Here is a 15,436-nt window from a genome sequence, read left to right as displayed (position 1 = left end):
AGTCGGGAGACTTTGAGACTGTCGTGGCCGCGTAATCCTTTGGCAGAGCGCTCAGTTGTCCTTTTGATGTCATTGTTTTTTCAACAGAGACAAAATGTCACAATGTGTAAGGGAATTAGATGCTGCATTGTCAGAGAGAGAGGCTGTATGCTTTTTCATTCCTGTCTCTGCATATATTTCTTGCCTGTGTTTGATCTTAATAGACTCACATACACAGTTATATAAACACAACCCACTTACAGGGGCGGGCAGTTCTGCTAATGTATGTGTTGCAGAATGTACTGGAAATACAAAATGTTGCTTTAAAATGTGTCCTCATGTGTGTAGGGAAAAGCTCCAAATTGTGTGTATGTGCAATGTCAAAACGCAAAACTTTCTCAACATTTCTTCAACATCTCTGACATTTCTGCTGCTTGTGCATCTGATGCACCCAGACTAAGCACAAGAAGTTCCTCGTGCAGCAGCAAGGCCGCGCTTCCTCACTAGCTTCCCGCCTGCACTAACATGATCCTGTGCCCGGCTGAACCAGAGGGACCAGCTCTGTGTAAAATGTGTCTCCGTGGTGGTTGGAGAAAGTTTGTCCTCCTTAAAATTAAATGCAGCTTATGTAATGGTACGCTATTTTATACCTAACATGTTGCAAATCTAATATTTGTCATTTTAATGCACTAATGTATATATTAGCACATCCTGTATGCTAATATCTGCAAAAAGCAACAATTTTCCACAGTGGAAATCAGTGCTGATTCATCAATAGCCACGCAGACCACAATCAGCAAAGTGGAAATTAGAGACTGCAGACTTTTGGATTTAAAGTTCACATCAATATATCTATATTAACCAAACCAGTAAAGCACTTTTCTGTGTATCATTTATTATATGCTTCAAAAAGAGCCATGGACAGAGGGGCTTTTTTTTCCTTGCCTCCTGTGTTGTGTGTCCGTGAAACATACGAGAAGCTGAAGCTCTCACTGAGCTGTGCAGGACCTCTGTTCTGTGAAAACCTTCACTGGCCAGCTCCTGCCCACCTCCTGTCTCTAACGTCCCTGTCCTCTTCACGTATCTTTATCCCTCCTCTTCTCTTTCCTCTTGGCGTTTATCCAATGATACAGCTGTCCCTCCTCTTTCTTTCTCCACCCTCCCCTACTGTTTCCTCAGTTGGAGCTGCCAATTCACAGAGACTGATTTTCCTGAGGTAATTACAAATTTTGGCAAAACGACAGTGCACTTCAGGGACTCTTTGTGTGTGTGTGTGAGAGAGTGCTTGTGCGGTTTCTATATTTTTTAAATGCTTGCACTCAGAGCAATGTCAAAATGCTTCAGCAGTCTGGTGAAAGTGTTTCAAGGGCGTTTGTCGTCAGCAGCTCCTGCTCAGCGCTCCCTCTCTCACGGCCCGTTATCAGGTGGAATCGCTGCACACTCCCTCACCTACAGGAGTCGACATTATTTATTTTCTATTGCAAATATTTGACAAAAACAGATTCTTACGTGACAGGTTTTACGCCACGGTGATTTATGTTGTGTTGCACTGGAACAGGGGGAAAAGGGAGCCCTGCTCATCTCCTCCTCCTCTCCATTTCTCCCTCCTCCTCTCCTTTATCACTTGCCTAAATTGCCGCATTGACCACCGCTATCTATTTTGTCATTGCACAACAGCAGGCGTGACTACACATATGCTGCGACCAGTCTTTTAAATCACATTGGCAGAAGCAGTGCCAGCCGGGGAAGAAAGGAGAGCTGTGTACTCTCTCCAACTGCTGCTCGACCTGTGGGTGTCCTGCTCTTCTGACAGTGGGTCAATACACTATCTAGTCCCATGTCCTACGTCCTGTGGAAAGGAGGACACCACAGAGGAAGAGGAGGAGAAGAGGAGAGTATAAGCACTCTGTGTCAGGGCAGACAAATGGAGGCTGCCAGTCAGCTGGCAAGCAGCCACTTCAGTCCACCCTGCATGTCTCTGCTTCTCATCTCGCTGATTAAATACCACCCTTGGTCCACGAACCTCTTGGATTTCTGTGCATGTTAGGTATATAAAGTAGCTGACACTGCTCCTGCACAGGGTCAAAGTCCAAGTTACAAGGTAATGAAATCAAAAAATGATTTGAACACAAAAATCAGCGATTATTGTGATATAGGACAGCTGACATCATGTGCTCCTCGGGGGCAAAGACCCCATTTACTTTTACTTACACATTAATGCATCTCTTCTGGCCTGATCACAAATCTGATTACAATCAAATCCATCAGTCCTGAGCGACCTGTAAATCAGGGTCAGCTCGACTCCAGTCTACCCCAGAGAGTGGTAGTAAGGACCCTGAGGCCAAAAACACCATGAATTGTGTGTATAAACGACTAAACTGAGATGAAAGTTTTATCATCTTCACTTCTGCTTCTCCCTCACCCATACAGATCAGTGCTCTGGTCCACACAAATCATTAAGTGGTTGAACTGATCAGGGATCAGGTAAACGCTACATCTGCTCTGTGCTTCATCTGTATGATTGCATGCATTGTTTAATCGGACAGAGTCAGAGGCTGAAGGGTCATTTCTGTGTGCTTTCAGCTCCATTATCACGAGCACAGATGCTGCACATGTTTTTTTAATTCAAGGTGTTAGAGGTAAAGCTACAGGTAGTAACTAGCAGATAATTCTCCCATGGCTTAGAGGCTAAAACTTCAACCATGAATCTCTCCCTCATGTCCTCTACTATCACTATCTAATAAAGGCATGAAATGCCCAAAAATGAAGCCAAAAGGATGAAGCCCACACATGGGGCAAGGCAGCAATGTGATGTTTAAGTGCCCATACAACAAAATCTCTTTTCTTGATCTGGGTGATGATTGTGACAAATTCGCCAGCCCCAGTAATTTAATTTGCAAAAAGAAATTCAATCACAGATGTCACATCAGATGTAAGAATCAAGATAAGGAGAATGCAAATTAATACTAGGTGAAATTGTTAATATTCATGACCAGATGTCCTGATTTGAGATACAGATCACATGTTAATACCAAATGTTAAAGGAAAGCACCTCAGTTAGTTGTACCAACTAACGACAGGAAAGAAGCCCATACTTGAACGATAGCGTGCGCTTTCCTGCTCTTTAAACCTTCCTATGTTGTGCCTGAGAGTGAACTGTGGTCTTTAAGTGGAGCCCTGGAGGGGCTGATGGAGACATGATCAAGGTCATTGTTCAAAGCCATCTGCTCAGGTTATGATAGGAGCACGCCCCTAAAACATATGACCATCTTTACAAGAGCCAGCAAGCAACAAAGAGCTGCTGACCTGAAGAAACGGCTGAAATTTCTTCAGCACGGTGCAATCAGGGGTCATTCTCTTGGCGTAGCAAAGCGGTCCTGCAGGTGCTGACAGTCGCTCGGGAGGGTCACATGAAAGAAGCCAAGAACAAGGGGCCGGTTATTGAATGTGGAAAGGGTGGCTTGAAAGCAAGGAGCTTTCCAGTAAAGGTTGGCTACAGGGGCTTTGCTGCTTGATGTCTGTTTGGCAAGCTTTCATTTTGTTAGGGGAGGAGGAGAAGAGCCAACAGCAGCACCGGTGAAGTGATAGACAGCTTTAAAATGGCTTTAGCTCAAGAGAGGAGCACCATGGAGGACTGAGATAGCCATCTGTACACAACCTGGGATCAGATAAACCTTGGCTGGTCACCTGGAGGAGGCTGAACATAAGTGATGATGTGTCCAGAAGCCAGTCATGTTTCAACACTAAATCAGTTTCAGTACAGGAGCATGGAATAAAAATGCAGCCCTTATATAGTCTAGACCTTCTACTATTTCCTATTTACTATGTCCATCCCGATATTTCCCTTCCTCCGCTTTTCTTTCACCTTTCGAGGTGTCCTTCCTCTGCTCCAATCCTTATGTTCTCCCGCTGAGGCCAAAGGTTGAGCTGGAAATAGATATTTGCCATCCAGTTGCTATCCTGTGATTAGCGACTCATTTCATCCATTAATTCACCTTGCTGTGGAGGAGAGAAAAAACACGCAAGAACCGTGGAAATCAAAGCACGATGAGGAGAAGCACTTAGTTGAGAAGAGGTTCAACAAGAAACGAGATACCCCTGCTCAGTCGTACAACACGTCTCCAAGGAGGCCCATTCATAACTCATGAAACATTAAGACATCTCAGTCATGTCTACCTTGTTTTGAATAATTTATCATGCTCCTATCATTATTTTTTCCTCTAAATTCTTTACAAAATGCTCAAAGTGGATTATAATGTGGTTTACTGTATTTTTCTGTGTGTGAGAGAGAGACAGTGAGACGCCTTGGATGCTTTAATTCATTGTGAGTATACTGCGCATGTATGCACGTGTCTTTGTTTGTCCTCTACTATATGCATGTACATATAGTGTAAAGATGCATGTCAGTTTATGTTTGCCCTGCTGCAACGTCTTACTGTTTAAAAGGAGTCTTCCAAATGAAAGAGAAATCTTTCAAAGTAACAGAAAGAGAGAGATCCTGGTTAGCGCAGAGATAGAACGAGGCTGTGCCCTCGAGCAGTGAAATAAACTGAATTACACTGTTAAGACTGTTGTTTGTTAAATACACAAAGAGCGAGAGAGAAGCACACAGTGGCTGCAGGAGAGAAGAGACGAGGGACGAGAGAGAGACACCGAGGGAAAGAGGTGAAGAAAGCCATTAGGGAGCAGGAGATAAAAAGTGGAACACAGATGGAGAAAAATAACCAAAATAACACCAAAGAGTGAGAGGCGCACAGAGAGAGAGAGAGTGTGTGTTTCTGATTACAAGGGAAAAAAGATTGCCTTGGTGACATATTAGTTTAATCAAGCAAAGCTGTTTGAGAGAATGGACTCATTTGAACAGGGCTGTCGTCATTCAGCTGAATTGAAACCGGTCCTTCCTCATGTTCATCTCTCTCACTCTCTCTCTCTCTCTCGCTCTCTCTGATGTGCACAGAAGGTGACAGAAGGAGCGAGATGTGACCACAAATTGCTTACTTTTCAAAGCGCACTAGAGTTAGTAACAGTGTTTGTGTGCATGAATGTCTACGTGAACGTATGCAAACAGTTTTTATCCCTTTGTGTGTGTGTGTGTGTGTGTGTGTGTGTGTGTGTGTGTGTGTGTGTGTGTCCTTCCCAGAAGTGGACTGCCTGCAGCTCGTTGGCCACCTGGTCCTGTGTGATAGCTCTAACCCAATAAAGAGCTGAGAGAGACTGACTGGCAGTGGCTGTCAGACCAAACAGTCTGAAAGAAAACCCTCCCCCCTGGGTGTGTGTATGTGTGTGTGTGTGTGTGTGTTCATAGCCGTTCACCTGTCTGTCTCTCTACTTGTTCCTCGCTCTGCCTTTAGTATGTACACACTAACTATATGTGCGTGAGGGGCTGAGTTTTGAACGCACTGTAAATCCAGGCCTTGGCGCCTCAAAGTGCAGCTTTAAACATGAATATATTGAGATAATAACAAGGGATAAAGGGCGACACTTGTCATACTTGTCTTTTTTCATAGCACTGCTGACGGCACAAGACCGAATGACAGCTCATGTATTTCAACAGACAGATGATATGCATGCTAAAAAGCCTTTTGTCCGCGGATATACAAGAGAATTGAGGTTGCTTACACGCAAAGAAATCTGTGAAGAAATCTGCGGGAGTATGGACTGTGAAAAACTGTCAAGTCAAAATTTGCATCTCATCACTATCGTTGCAGGTTACTGGAGGCAGAAAATTCAATTTTGGGAAAATGGGAATAACTCTGGGAGGAGGTGAGGGAGGATGAGGGGCGGCAAGCAAGCAGCAGACTGTACAAAACCTACATCTTTTTAAACCTTAAGGAAGCCGTTTAACCACAGTGGTACTTCATGGTGGTACCAGAAATCAAAATTCCCTTTATTGCTGTGGAAAATTTATATCAAAATGATTTTCTAAATATGTTAAATACAAGTGTGATTTTGGACAAAGCCATAGAAGATATAGACTTCATACAATTATATGTGCATGCACTCACACAGGCTTCAACACAACATTACGTTAATATCCCGGAGACTTACTCTAACACTTACCCTAACCTTGACCTTAATCACTGACCCACAAATCAGCTGTTTTCCAACTGGGGACAGGGTTTTTGTCCCCAATCGACCCAGCTGCAACTGGGGACAAAAGCCACGCCCCCCGCCCCCGAACTGGGGAACTCCTATTTCTCCTGGGCTAATGGCAGTGTGTGTGTGTAGAGAGGAAGTAAGTCAGCCCGAAATTATATTACTTGTTATAGTGTGTGTGTGTGTGTGTGTGCATCCAAGAGAGACAGAGAGAGAGAAAATGTAATATAATAGATTTGTTTCCATGAGGAAAGCAATTGAGCGATAAGGAGCAAGAGCCTGTGGTTAGTGTTTCATCAGAGCAGGTAGACTGCAGTCCGCTCTCTGTCTCTCTCAGCCTCTTTATAGCCAAAGCCCCACAGGCATACTCACATGCACAACACACAGACACTGTGCACACCTACGTATATATTCAGTTAGAGCAGGTTGAAGGAAAATGCTCCCAACATAGTCTCCTTAATACCCACCTAATGTTAGTTCCTACTTGCATGGCAGCGAGATAATGAGGTGATCAAACTATTACATGGATGTGCTTAAAAAGTTCAATATGCACACAAAATGACAGTGTATTTAGCCAGAGCCCTTCAGTGAGTTGTTTCAAGTTTCATGTGCTGTGTGGCGCCCAGTCTGTTGCTTTCATTTCTGAATGGAGCATGAAATAGTCAAAAGCCACGGGCTGATTTTCAGTACCATGGATAGCTCCACTGCAACACTGAGCTCCCCCTGCACATCCAGCTTCCCTGAAGTACACACTAAACAGTGCCCTTGATAGTGTGTGATAAGTTCACCGTCATGAAAATGACAAAAAAAATATATAGCGTAGTGGCACCGGTGCAATTTCCCATCTTACCGTTCCTGGCTGAACAGCATTAAGTGCTTCAGCTGGTTGGTATTTTACAGAGGTTTCAGCTGAAAGTCTCAAAGGCTAAAGGTTATGGTTCCCAGAGGTCAGACCAAGTCTCCCAGGGATACATTTTCCAAACTCATTCATTAGTCCTCATACGTAAAACCTTTCCCTCTGGTAAGACTTATATCATAAATAAAACACAGATCTGACCTCCCGGTGTTTAAGTACTAACGAGTGCTGACAATAATGGGCTTTCCTTCATTCTGTTTTTCACTCACATACTCAGACGCTCTCGCTGTCAAGGTCTTGGTAGCACTGATTGCTAAGACTTTTAGTTTTTAACTACTTGACAGATGACCCTGTCCCTAATCTTCATCTCAGACATAAGGAGACGCTCTCGATTCCTCTCCATTTGTGGCAGCAGAATTTTCTTTTTTTTTCAAAACACGGCATCTCACTTTCAGGCCAGCGAGGTTTTATTTCCGCATGACTAATCGAAAATAATCAGACAAGGAGCAGAATTAAAGTCGTAGGCCCGTGTCTCCGCTGAACATGGGAAAGTGGGTGAGACCTCCCAGTTAACAGTACTGAAAATAACGGCCCACAGCTAAAACTAATTGCCAAGCCCTGATATAAAGGGGACTCTTTGATGCTATGTTGCATCTTGTTAACATAACAGGCGACCATAGATCGACTCTGATGGCACCAGAGGATTATTCACGGGTGTTTGTATCATTAGCACACAATGTTGTCTATAGCACCGCAGGAAGAAATGGTTGTATAATGTATGTAAGACAGTTATTACCCCTGGACCCCATGACTGGTAGATTCAGCCAGGCGATCTGATGGGTAACAGCCCAATCAACCATGCTCAGCTCCCAAAACTGGTTACTATGTTAACTCTTCTTGGTAACCATGGAAATAAGAGTCCCTGAAATGCCGGTTCCTGTTGGTTTCTATCGCTGGGATTTCTCCACTGTATGTGTCGGTGCAGCACTTCATGACTATTACCACAACGACATTATAAGATGCCTCTTGAGGGTTGTTGCCATCAGAATCCATACTGACAAACTAGCTCTTATCAACAGGCTGTGGTTACACTTGCTAACGTTTGATACCAACCATCAAATTAGAATGGTGCAAAGCACATGAATAATATATGAGTTAAAGACATTAAACACACAACCAGCTTTTATATGTTATGTTCATATCTTCATATGCTACAGTTGTTTTGGGACGAAAGAGCTTCATATAACGAGGATGTGCAATGCCAGGTACCTGGAGCTGTAGATCAATAGTTTTCTCTGACTCATTAGTGCTTTCCACTGTCCTCTCTACCAAATCACATCAATCCACAATACACTCCTTCAATTACTGACTATTGATTAGCTGACATGACTGCTACAAACAGGTACTGTCTAAGCCGGTGTGTAAGTGCATGTGTGTGTCCCTGTGTGAGATAATGAATTGGTCTACAAGGGTAAAAGATTCAGTTTATCAACCGAGCACTCAGCTGCTATCTTGTCCTATATGTGCTAACATTTATTTGCATGCATTATGTGTCCATGTGTGAGAGAAGGCTCCTCTTATAATAAATGATTCTTTTTGGGATCTTGCAACTTCGGTAGCTGTGGCCGATTCCCCATGTATGCTGCGGTCTGTGCCATTGCCAAAGCTTCTGTGTGGGCCGCCATGTGTCTCAGATGCACGTGGAGTCACCAGCTGCCGAGCTGAACCCGACATCGAGAAGTTTTACCATGAGGTGTGTGTGTAGATGTACCACAACCAGTAGTCAGTAGATGTTTTCCCATCTACTTGATGGGTGTTCTACTATTCTGCCCCAACCCATTTACATCAATAAGGGTTAAATAAGGCTAAATTGTAAAAATCACCTCTCGATATAATGCAATACTGAAATAATGCAATTCAGTTTAACAGCTTAAACTGCCTCCAACCCACCACAATATTAAATCAACACATGTCTAACAAGAGCTCTAATAATGTAAAGTCAAAACAATCCTGAAGGTTGAATTTATTGTAGTGTAGCAATCAGCAGTTGTTTGCAAACAAGTGTGACATAGTAACTTTATAAGTTAATGGTGTCAATAATTATGTGTGCAATTGTGTGTGCTGCCCCCAAGTGGCCAAGAAATTAATGCAGGTTGAAACACTTCAAATTCCTTTACACAAGTTCAATGTGAGTCGCTCATGTTTTCTGTACCTTTTAGCATATACCTTTTTTCAAGAATTAAATATTAGGAATGATATTGTGTATTATGGTGTGCTACATTACTACAAAGTTAAGTTTATATTTACGTTTAGTTACATGAAAGCCAAGTTGTGCCTCACCTCTCATTCTTTTTGCTCTCACAGTCTCACATTCTGCCTGTAAGTAGTGTTTGATTTATTAATTTATAAATTTATTAATCTCCAATTGTCCAATTGCCTTCCAATTGCAATTAGAACACAATTGTCCAATTTTCTAATCCAATTGTCTTCTATGTCTTGATGCATGTGAATGAGGGCTGTAACAAGTTTAGCAGAAGGATTTGTCTTTCACAAAGCTTGAAAACGAGATCCAAATGCAGAAATGCTAAAACATGCTTGTAGCATGTTGAACCAAATAACTTGCATGTCTCTAACATGTGAACCAGAGCCTGCAGACCATGCTACTTGTCATAAACCTCGGGAAGATGGTCAGAAAGTTTTTACAAGTTATTTTCTCTTGACCTCCCGCCCTGCCGAGCCACGGAGGCTGCTTGTCATTCAGAGAGTGAGCTTAAATCTTTCTCAGTCCCCTCTTCTTCCTCCCCACTGACCTCCCTAAAACGTGTCGTCTCTTCTGCGAGACAGAGGCTGCGGCGTCATCCCCCTGTGACAGATGTACGTGTGCATATGTGTGTGAGAGAGAGACGGTCGGACACGTCGTCTGTGTCAGGCCAAGAAGGCGTCTCCAGCACCCTCGTCGCTAAGAAATGAGTAATGAGCAAAAAAATGAGAATAAGTGAAAAATCAATTTGAGAAGTTTTAAAAGGTCTAGAAATGGTTGTGTGCAGGTAATGAATGAGACCTACATGGCCAATTTGAAGAAAAATATTTATCACATATGTCTAAAATTTAATCTCGTATAATATACTATCTTGATAAATCATACGCACAGTGACAATGATTTCTGTCATTCACCAGGTTCATGAGACATATCTGTGATGAGCCACTCAGTACTGATTTCTCCACATTTTAAGGTGGACACTGGCTTAAGGAGGTCAGTGAGGAGCAAAGTACTGACAATAAAATTCTAGTTATTGTTGCATAAATAAGAAAAGCTTAAAATACAAATAACATTAATTTTCATGTCTTGTCTTCCTGCAGACATCCTGTTGTTCTCGTTCAGTCTCTCACGTAGGACTAAGGAGTGCTGTTAGGTCAAAAGGTTATGTTTTCTTGTTAGATTTGCTTTAGGGTTTGTTTGGCATGAGCGAAAGTCACGCACAGCATTTTTATAGCTTCAGTACATCTCAGCTGAATCCTGATGTCCGACTCTGATCCTAATGAGGCCTAATAGGGTTTGACATTTTCTTTGCCATAAGCAGAAAAGAGAAACTTCCACATAACTTCCAAACAATCACAGTCTGTCATTTGTGTCCGCCTGAAATAATTCAAAGCAGACACTTCAGATGTCTGCACATCAAAATGAACAGCAAGAATACAGATGTATTCCAATTATGGCAATAACACATGGCTGGCCAAAGAGAAATATTTGATTCTGACCACATCTGTCATCCACAACTGCTTGCATATTTGAGGGCCTTTCCTTTCAGCTGATTTTCTCTGTACTGTAGCTGAAGTGAAGTCATTCTGCACTTTAAAGCAAACTTTCTGGAAGACAAGATCACACTGATGATGGAGAAGAAGCCAGACAAGTGGAATGACAAACAAGGCCAAACATGTAGCTCGGGAGTGCGTCGCTGCAGCAGTGAACGAGGTGGAGCGGAAAGAAAGAAAGAAGAATAGCTGCACATAACCACAGCATTAAGGTGACAGGAGGGGGGCTGGCATACCTGAGCTCTCCCAAGCGGTCCAAGTATAGACTGCTTAGAGCTAAGATCACTTCCACATTACAGTAAGGTTTTATAAAGCTTAAGTCATCGCCCTGCTTTAGACCAAAATTGATCGTAGGTCTGATCTATAAATGAGGTCTAGGCTCTTTTCCAGATAACAGAAAACCTTCTTCGAAATCACTGACATTTGTGATAATGAAAATGATTGAAAACTAAGGTTAAACAGTTCCAGTTTGACAGTTTGTTGAGCGGTGCGGCGATGTTGACACAGAAAGGACAGAGAGGGTTTAACAGCTTTGATGCTCTTTGACTGCAGAGATTACAACTACAAAGTGGGAATAACAACATCAGAAGAGAGCAAGTATCGGTTGCTTTTAAAGGAATGAGAAAATTCCAGGATTAATGCTACGGTTGACAGTCCACCATCAAAATCTTCCTCTAGATTAAACTAAAGAGATATCATCTCCTTTAAAACCCAACATGACAAAAAATGAACAGTACGTTCATGACATATTGTGTGAAACCAGCTTCTGAACGGGTAGCTGCAGTAATGCTAATGCTAATGGTAGGTGAGATAGGCGAGAGAGCGCTTCTGTTCAAACAGACAGAGTTTGGAGATGGTGATGGATTTACTGAGGACAGCCAGAGCAGAGTGACTCTGTGTGTGTGTGTGTGTGTGTGTGTGTGTGTGTGTGTGTGTGTGTGTGTGTTTGTATATATACCAAAAATATGACTCAAATTTTGTTGACTAAACCTAAGAAGAATGAAATGGCTGGGATGTCATTCAAACTAATACACATTTTTGTCAAAAGACTGAGTCTAAATCCAGATCAGGTGAAATCTCTTACTTTAAGCCCATAAACCCCCCACCCTCTCAGGCCCTTTGCTACAGAGGCTGATAGTTCAAGCCCATCCCTGCTATGGCGCCACTTTAACAGGACAGACTGCACAGGGCTACGAGAGGGTGGGCATTATGATTTAATTGCATTTAAATCACTGACTCATGATTGTTCTCTGTGCGTACACTCGCGTGTGAGTGCGTGTGCTCGTTCATCAACAGCCGAGCTGCAGTTTGTCTCCGTGCTTGACTCAGAATTATATCACCACTCGAAGCTGCGAAGAATATTAATTATATTTATCCTTCAACTTCCAAGCAGTGACGGGGTACAAGAGGGCGACTGCTTGGAGTAACAGCGGCGCTGGCAGCTCAGAGTGACATTGACATTTTATCTGGTGAATACAAAGGTGTGAGTGTGAATCACTCTTTCTTCAGCGGATTCAGACCATTTAACAATTGTTCCGCGTGACACACACTCGTGTTTAAGTCATGCTTGTGATGAGCTGGGAGAGGTGTGTGTCTTGCTCACTTTGCTGGCACGAGGAGCTTAATTAAATACCTCCTCTCGGCGTCACCCTGCGCACTCAAATGAGCAGCGGTATATACTGTCGGCCGTGTGTGCTGTATGTGTAATTGGCTGTGTAATAACCCTTCAGCGTGTAATAGAGCTCACTGAATCTTGGTTTCAGGGAGGGAGGCTTTCCATGTCAGTGTCTCTCAAACAATGTGCCTGGCAGCCCGCCAGCATGATTGATGCTGCAGTATCGATCGAGCTAATTCAAATACACACTCCTTTTAACTGCTCCTGCCTAGAGAATAGGGGCCCCCTGTATGTATCTGCAAAGGCGATGCATTTGATTCTGTAGAATCTACAGTATATTAGCGAGGTCCGTCCCCTGAGGAAATGTGCAGAATTTATCCGTCTAAATACTGTAGCTGCAGGAAATCGCCTCACTGGGGGCAGTAGCAATTTGTCATGTCTCACTGACCACACACAGACACACAGACGCACACACTCAGTGAAAACGCTTTGATTTCACTCTTAATTAGTTCACTCTGCTGATAGTACCGCAGTTGAAGCGGTGCCTTTGTGAACTTAGATAAGTAATGGGCCAATAACTTAACAGAAAAGACTTTTAGGTAATTTAAGATTGTGCTGACACTGTGGAAGCAGACGTAAAACTAAAGCTATGCAGAGTAATTACACTGAATCGCCAAATCACAGTCTCCAGAAAGGGTACTGTTTAATGTTTTGAGCGATAATAGTTTCGGGTTCTGAACTCTAACAACCTCACTACCCGAGCTAAGCTCCCTTGATTACCTCTACAGTACGCCAACCCCTTAAAATTGCATCTACTCTCAGCCCTCCTTCATACTGACAGGTTCCTCACTTTCCAGTCTGTGATGGATCTGTCCATTCAAGAAAAAACAGCCTCTCCTCCACGGTGAGGGATCACCTGTCAACAGGGTTTCTCCCTGCGTGTTTGTTTGTGTGTGCATGCACGCCTGCTGCCAGTGTACTCAGGGCAAATGAGCTTGGAGGGGATTCAAAAGAAGCATTTCGATGAACCCGCGGTCCTCGCTAACACAGCAGAATTTCACCACGGTAAGCACGGCTCAAAGGGTTCACGCTGGCCAGAGAGGACGGATGAAGGCAGAGGGCTGGTGGGAAACAAAGAGAGGCTGAAATAACAGGAGCTGATGGGTCTGATGGGGTGTGAGCATCATATGTGAGGGAGTAACTCACATATGATGCTCACAGTCAATTATCGAGCATAAATGTTTGCTAATTTCAGCCTCTCAGGTCAAAGGATTTGCTACTTTCTTTGTTTTCGATCATATTAAATTGAATACGTGTTGTCAAGTCAGACAATTTGAAAATATTATCTTGGGCTCTGGAAAAATGTGATAGCATTTTTGTGAACTACTGCAAAACAGTACAAGAAGAAAAAGAAGTTTCAACAGCAAATGTGGAGCTGAATATTTCCTGGTCATCGACATTTCGAAGGTTAAAGGTAGTTAAAAAGAATCATTTCCTCCAGACAAACCTACTGTACATTGTCTGGGATGTATTGTTACAGGTCCTGCACAACAACATCCCCAACTTTCTTTATTTTTCTGAGTGTATATAGGTCATTCAGCTAAATTCCAATGTTCTTCCTATTTTGCCGTTAGCAGATAGCCCAGTTACAGTGTCACTGTTACTTCCATCAGCAGAGTTGGCCGTGGGGTCAGAGCCTATTTCCCCATCCCTTTCCCTCTGTTTGCTTTGTCTTTTAATGGGAAATCTTAAAAAGTTGAATTCATTTTGCACAAAACTTCGTGGAAAACATTGTAATGGGGAATGGGGAAAGTTATACTTTTTTTTTACACCAGCTGGTCAAAGGGTACCGTTGCCATGGCGTCATACAAAAAGTCCTCAAACTTTAAACCAAATTCGCATAAACATCAACTTTGTGTGTCTGCTGCTTGGAATGGACAGGCAAACCGTCCATCATGCAAATAAGAATCTCTTTTCAATTATGATGAGCAACTTATTCACTCCTGGAGGGTTTGGTGAGCCTACAGGACCACAAGATTCAAAACAAACACCCCTCACTCCAGTTCACTGAAGAGAAACAGCACTTACACTGTCACAATCTGACTCGAGCATACAGTCAGAAATGTGCACAAACAATATTAGACCCATGGGTCCAGTAGTATGTGAGATAAGCTGCGGACGGGTACATACAAGGATGCGGTCTTGTAAGCCCATGTGTGCCGTGTGCATCACCTGAGTGACAGGGCTTGAAAAAACAATCTGTTGGTGAAAGTCAAACCTGCCACACTGACAACAAGTCCTCCAGATTAAGAGGCGTTCTCTCAGTCCATCACACCAACACTGAGGGCTGTAGCAGGCTGGAAGCAGTTTCTGTGACCTTCACTGGGCTGGTGCACTACTTTCATGCAGCAGACATTTGTCTGTTGTTCTCATAGAACAGCCGAAGATGCCTCCACCTGAGCCCCACACTTGGAAGACCAGGACACCCACTGGATGTCAGGACTGTCAATGATTTCAGCTCCAACACTGAGTGATAAACTCATAGCACTTCACCGTGTAACTGGATGCCTGACTCAGCGATCAATCAGAAAACATCAGGACTGACTGTGATCTCAAGGTCCATCACACCAACACCACACCACCCCCCTGCAGACGTAAGACTGATATCTGTCAGGGATGAGTCATGTTACAGGGAGGAGGCCCTGCAGAACAGCTTGTAACAAGGTGTTCTGCTAACCACCTGTCCATGCATGTCATCAAAACAAAGGAGTTTGTTTGTGATTCCAGAGAAAGAAAACAGCACAGCAGCTGCTGAAAGGTTTTCAGTTCCTGACAATGAAAATCACTAAAAACCTTGAAGACTGCAAACATATCTTCCTTTGTTAAAAAGGCACAGCAGTGTGTGCATTGTGTCACAAAGAATAAAGTCTCAGGATCATGCATGGCCAGTGTATTACAGGCATATATAATGACCACTGGGCACCTCTACTGGGAATACTGGTTCAGAGAAGGGTCAAGCCAAGCAAGAGGCACCTCATGCCTGTTTTTGTTCAATAAAATCAACATTTCAGTCGTCT

The sequence above is a fragment of the Chelmon rostratus genome, chromosome 3 (genome assembly GCF_017976325.1).
Source record: "Chelmon rostratus isolate fCheRos1 chromosome 3, fCheRos1.pri, whole genome shotgun sequence".
Taxonomy (NCBI): Eukaryota; Metazoa; Chordata; class Actinopteri; order Chaetodontiformes; family Chaetodontidae; genus Chelmon; species Chelmon rostratus.
The sequence above is the reverse complement of the archived record's forward strand: the minus strand, read 5'-3'. Positions refer to the sequence as shown.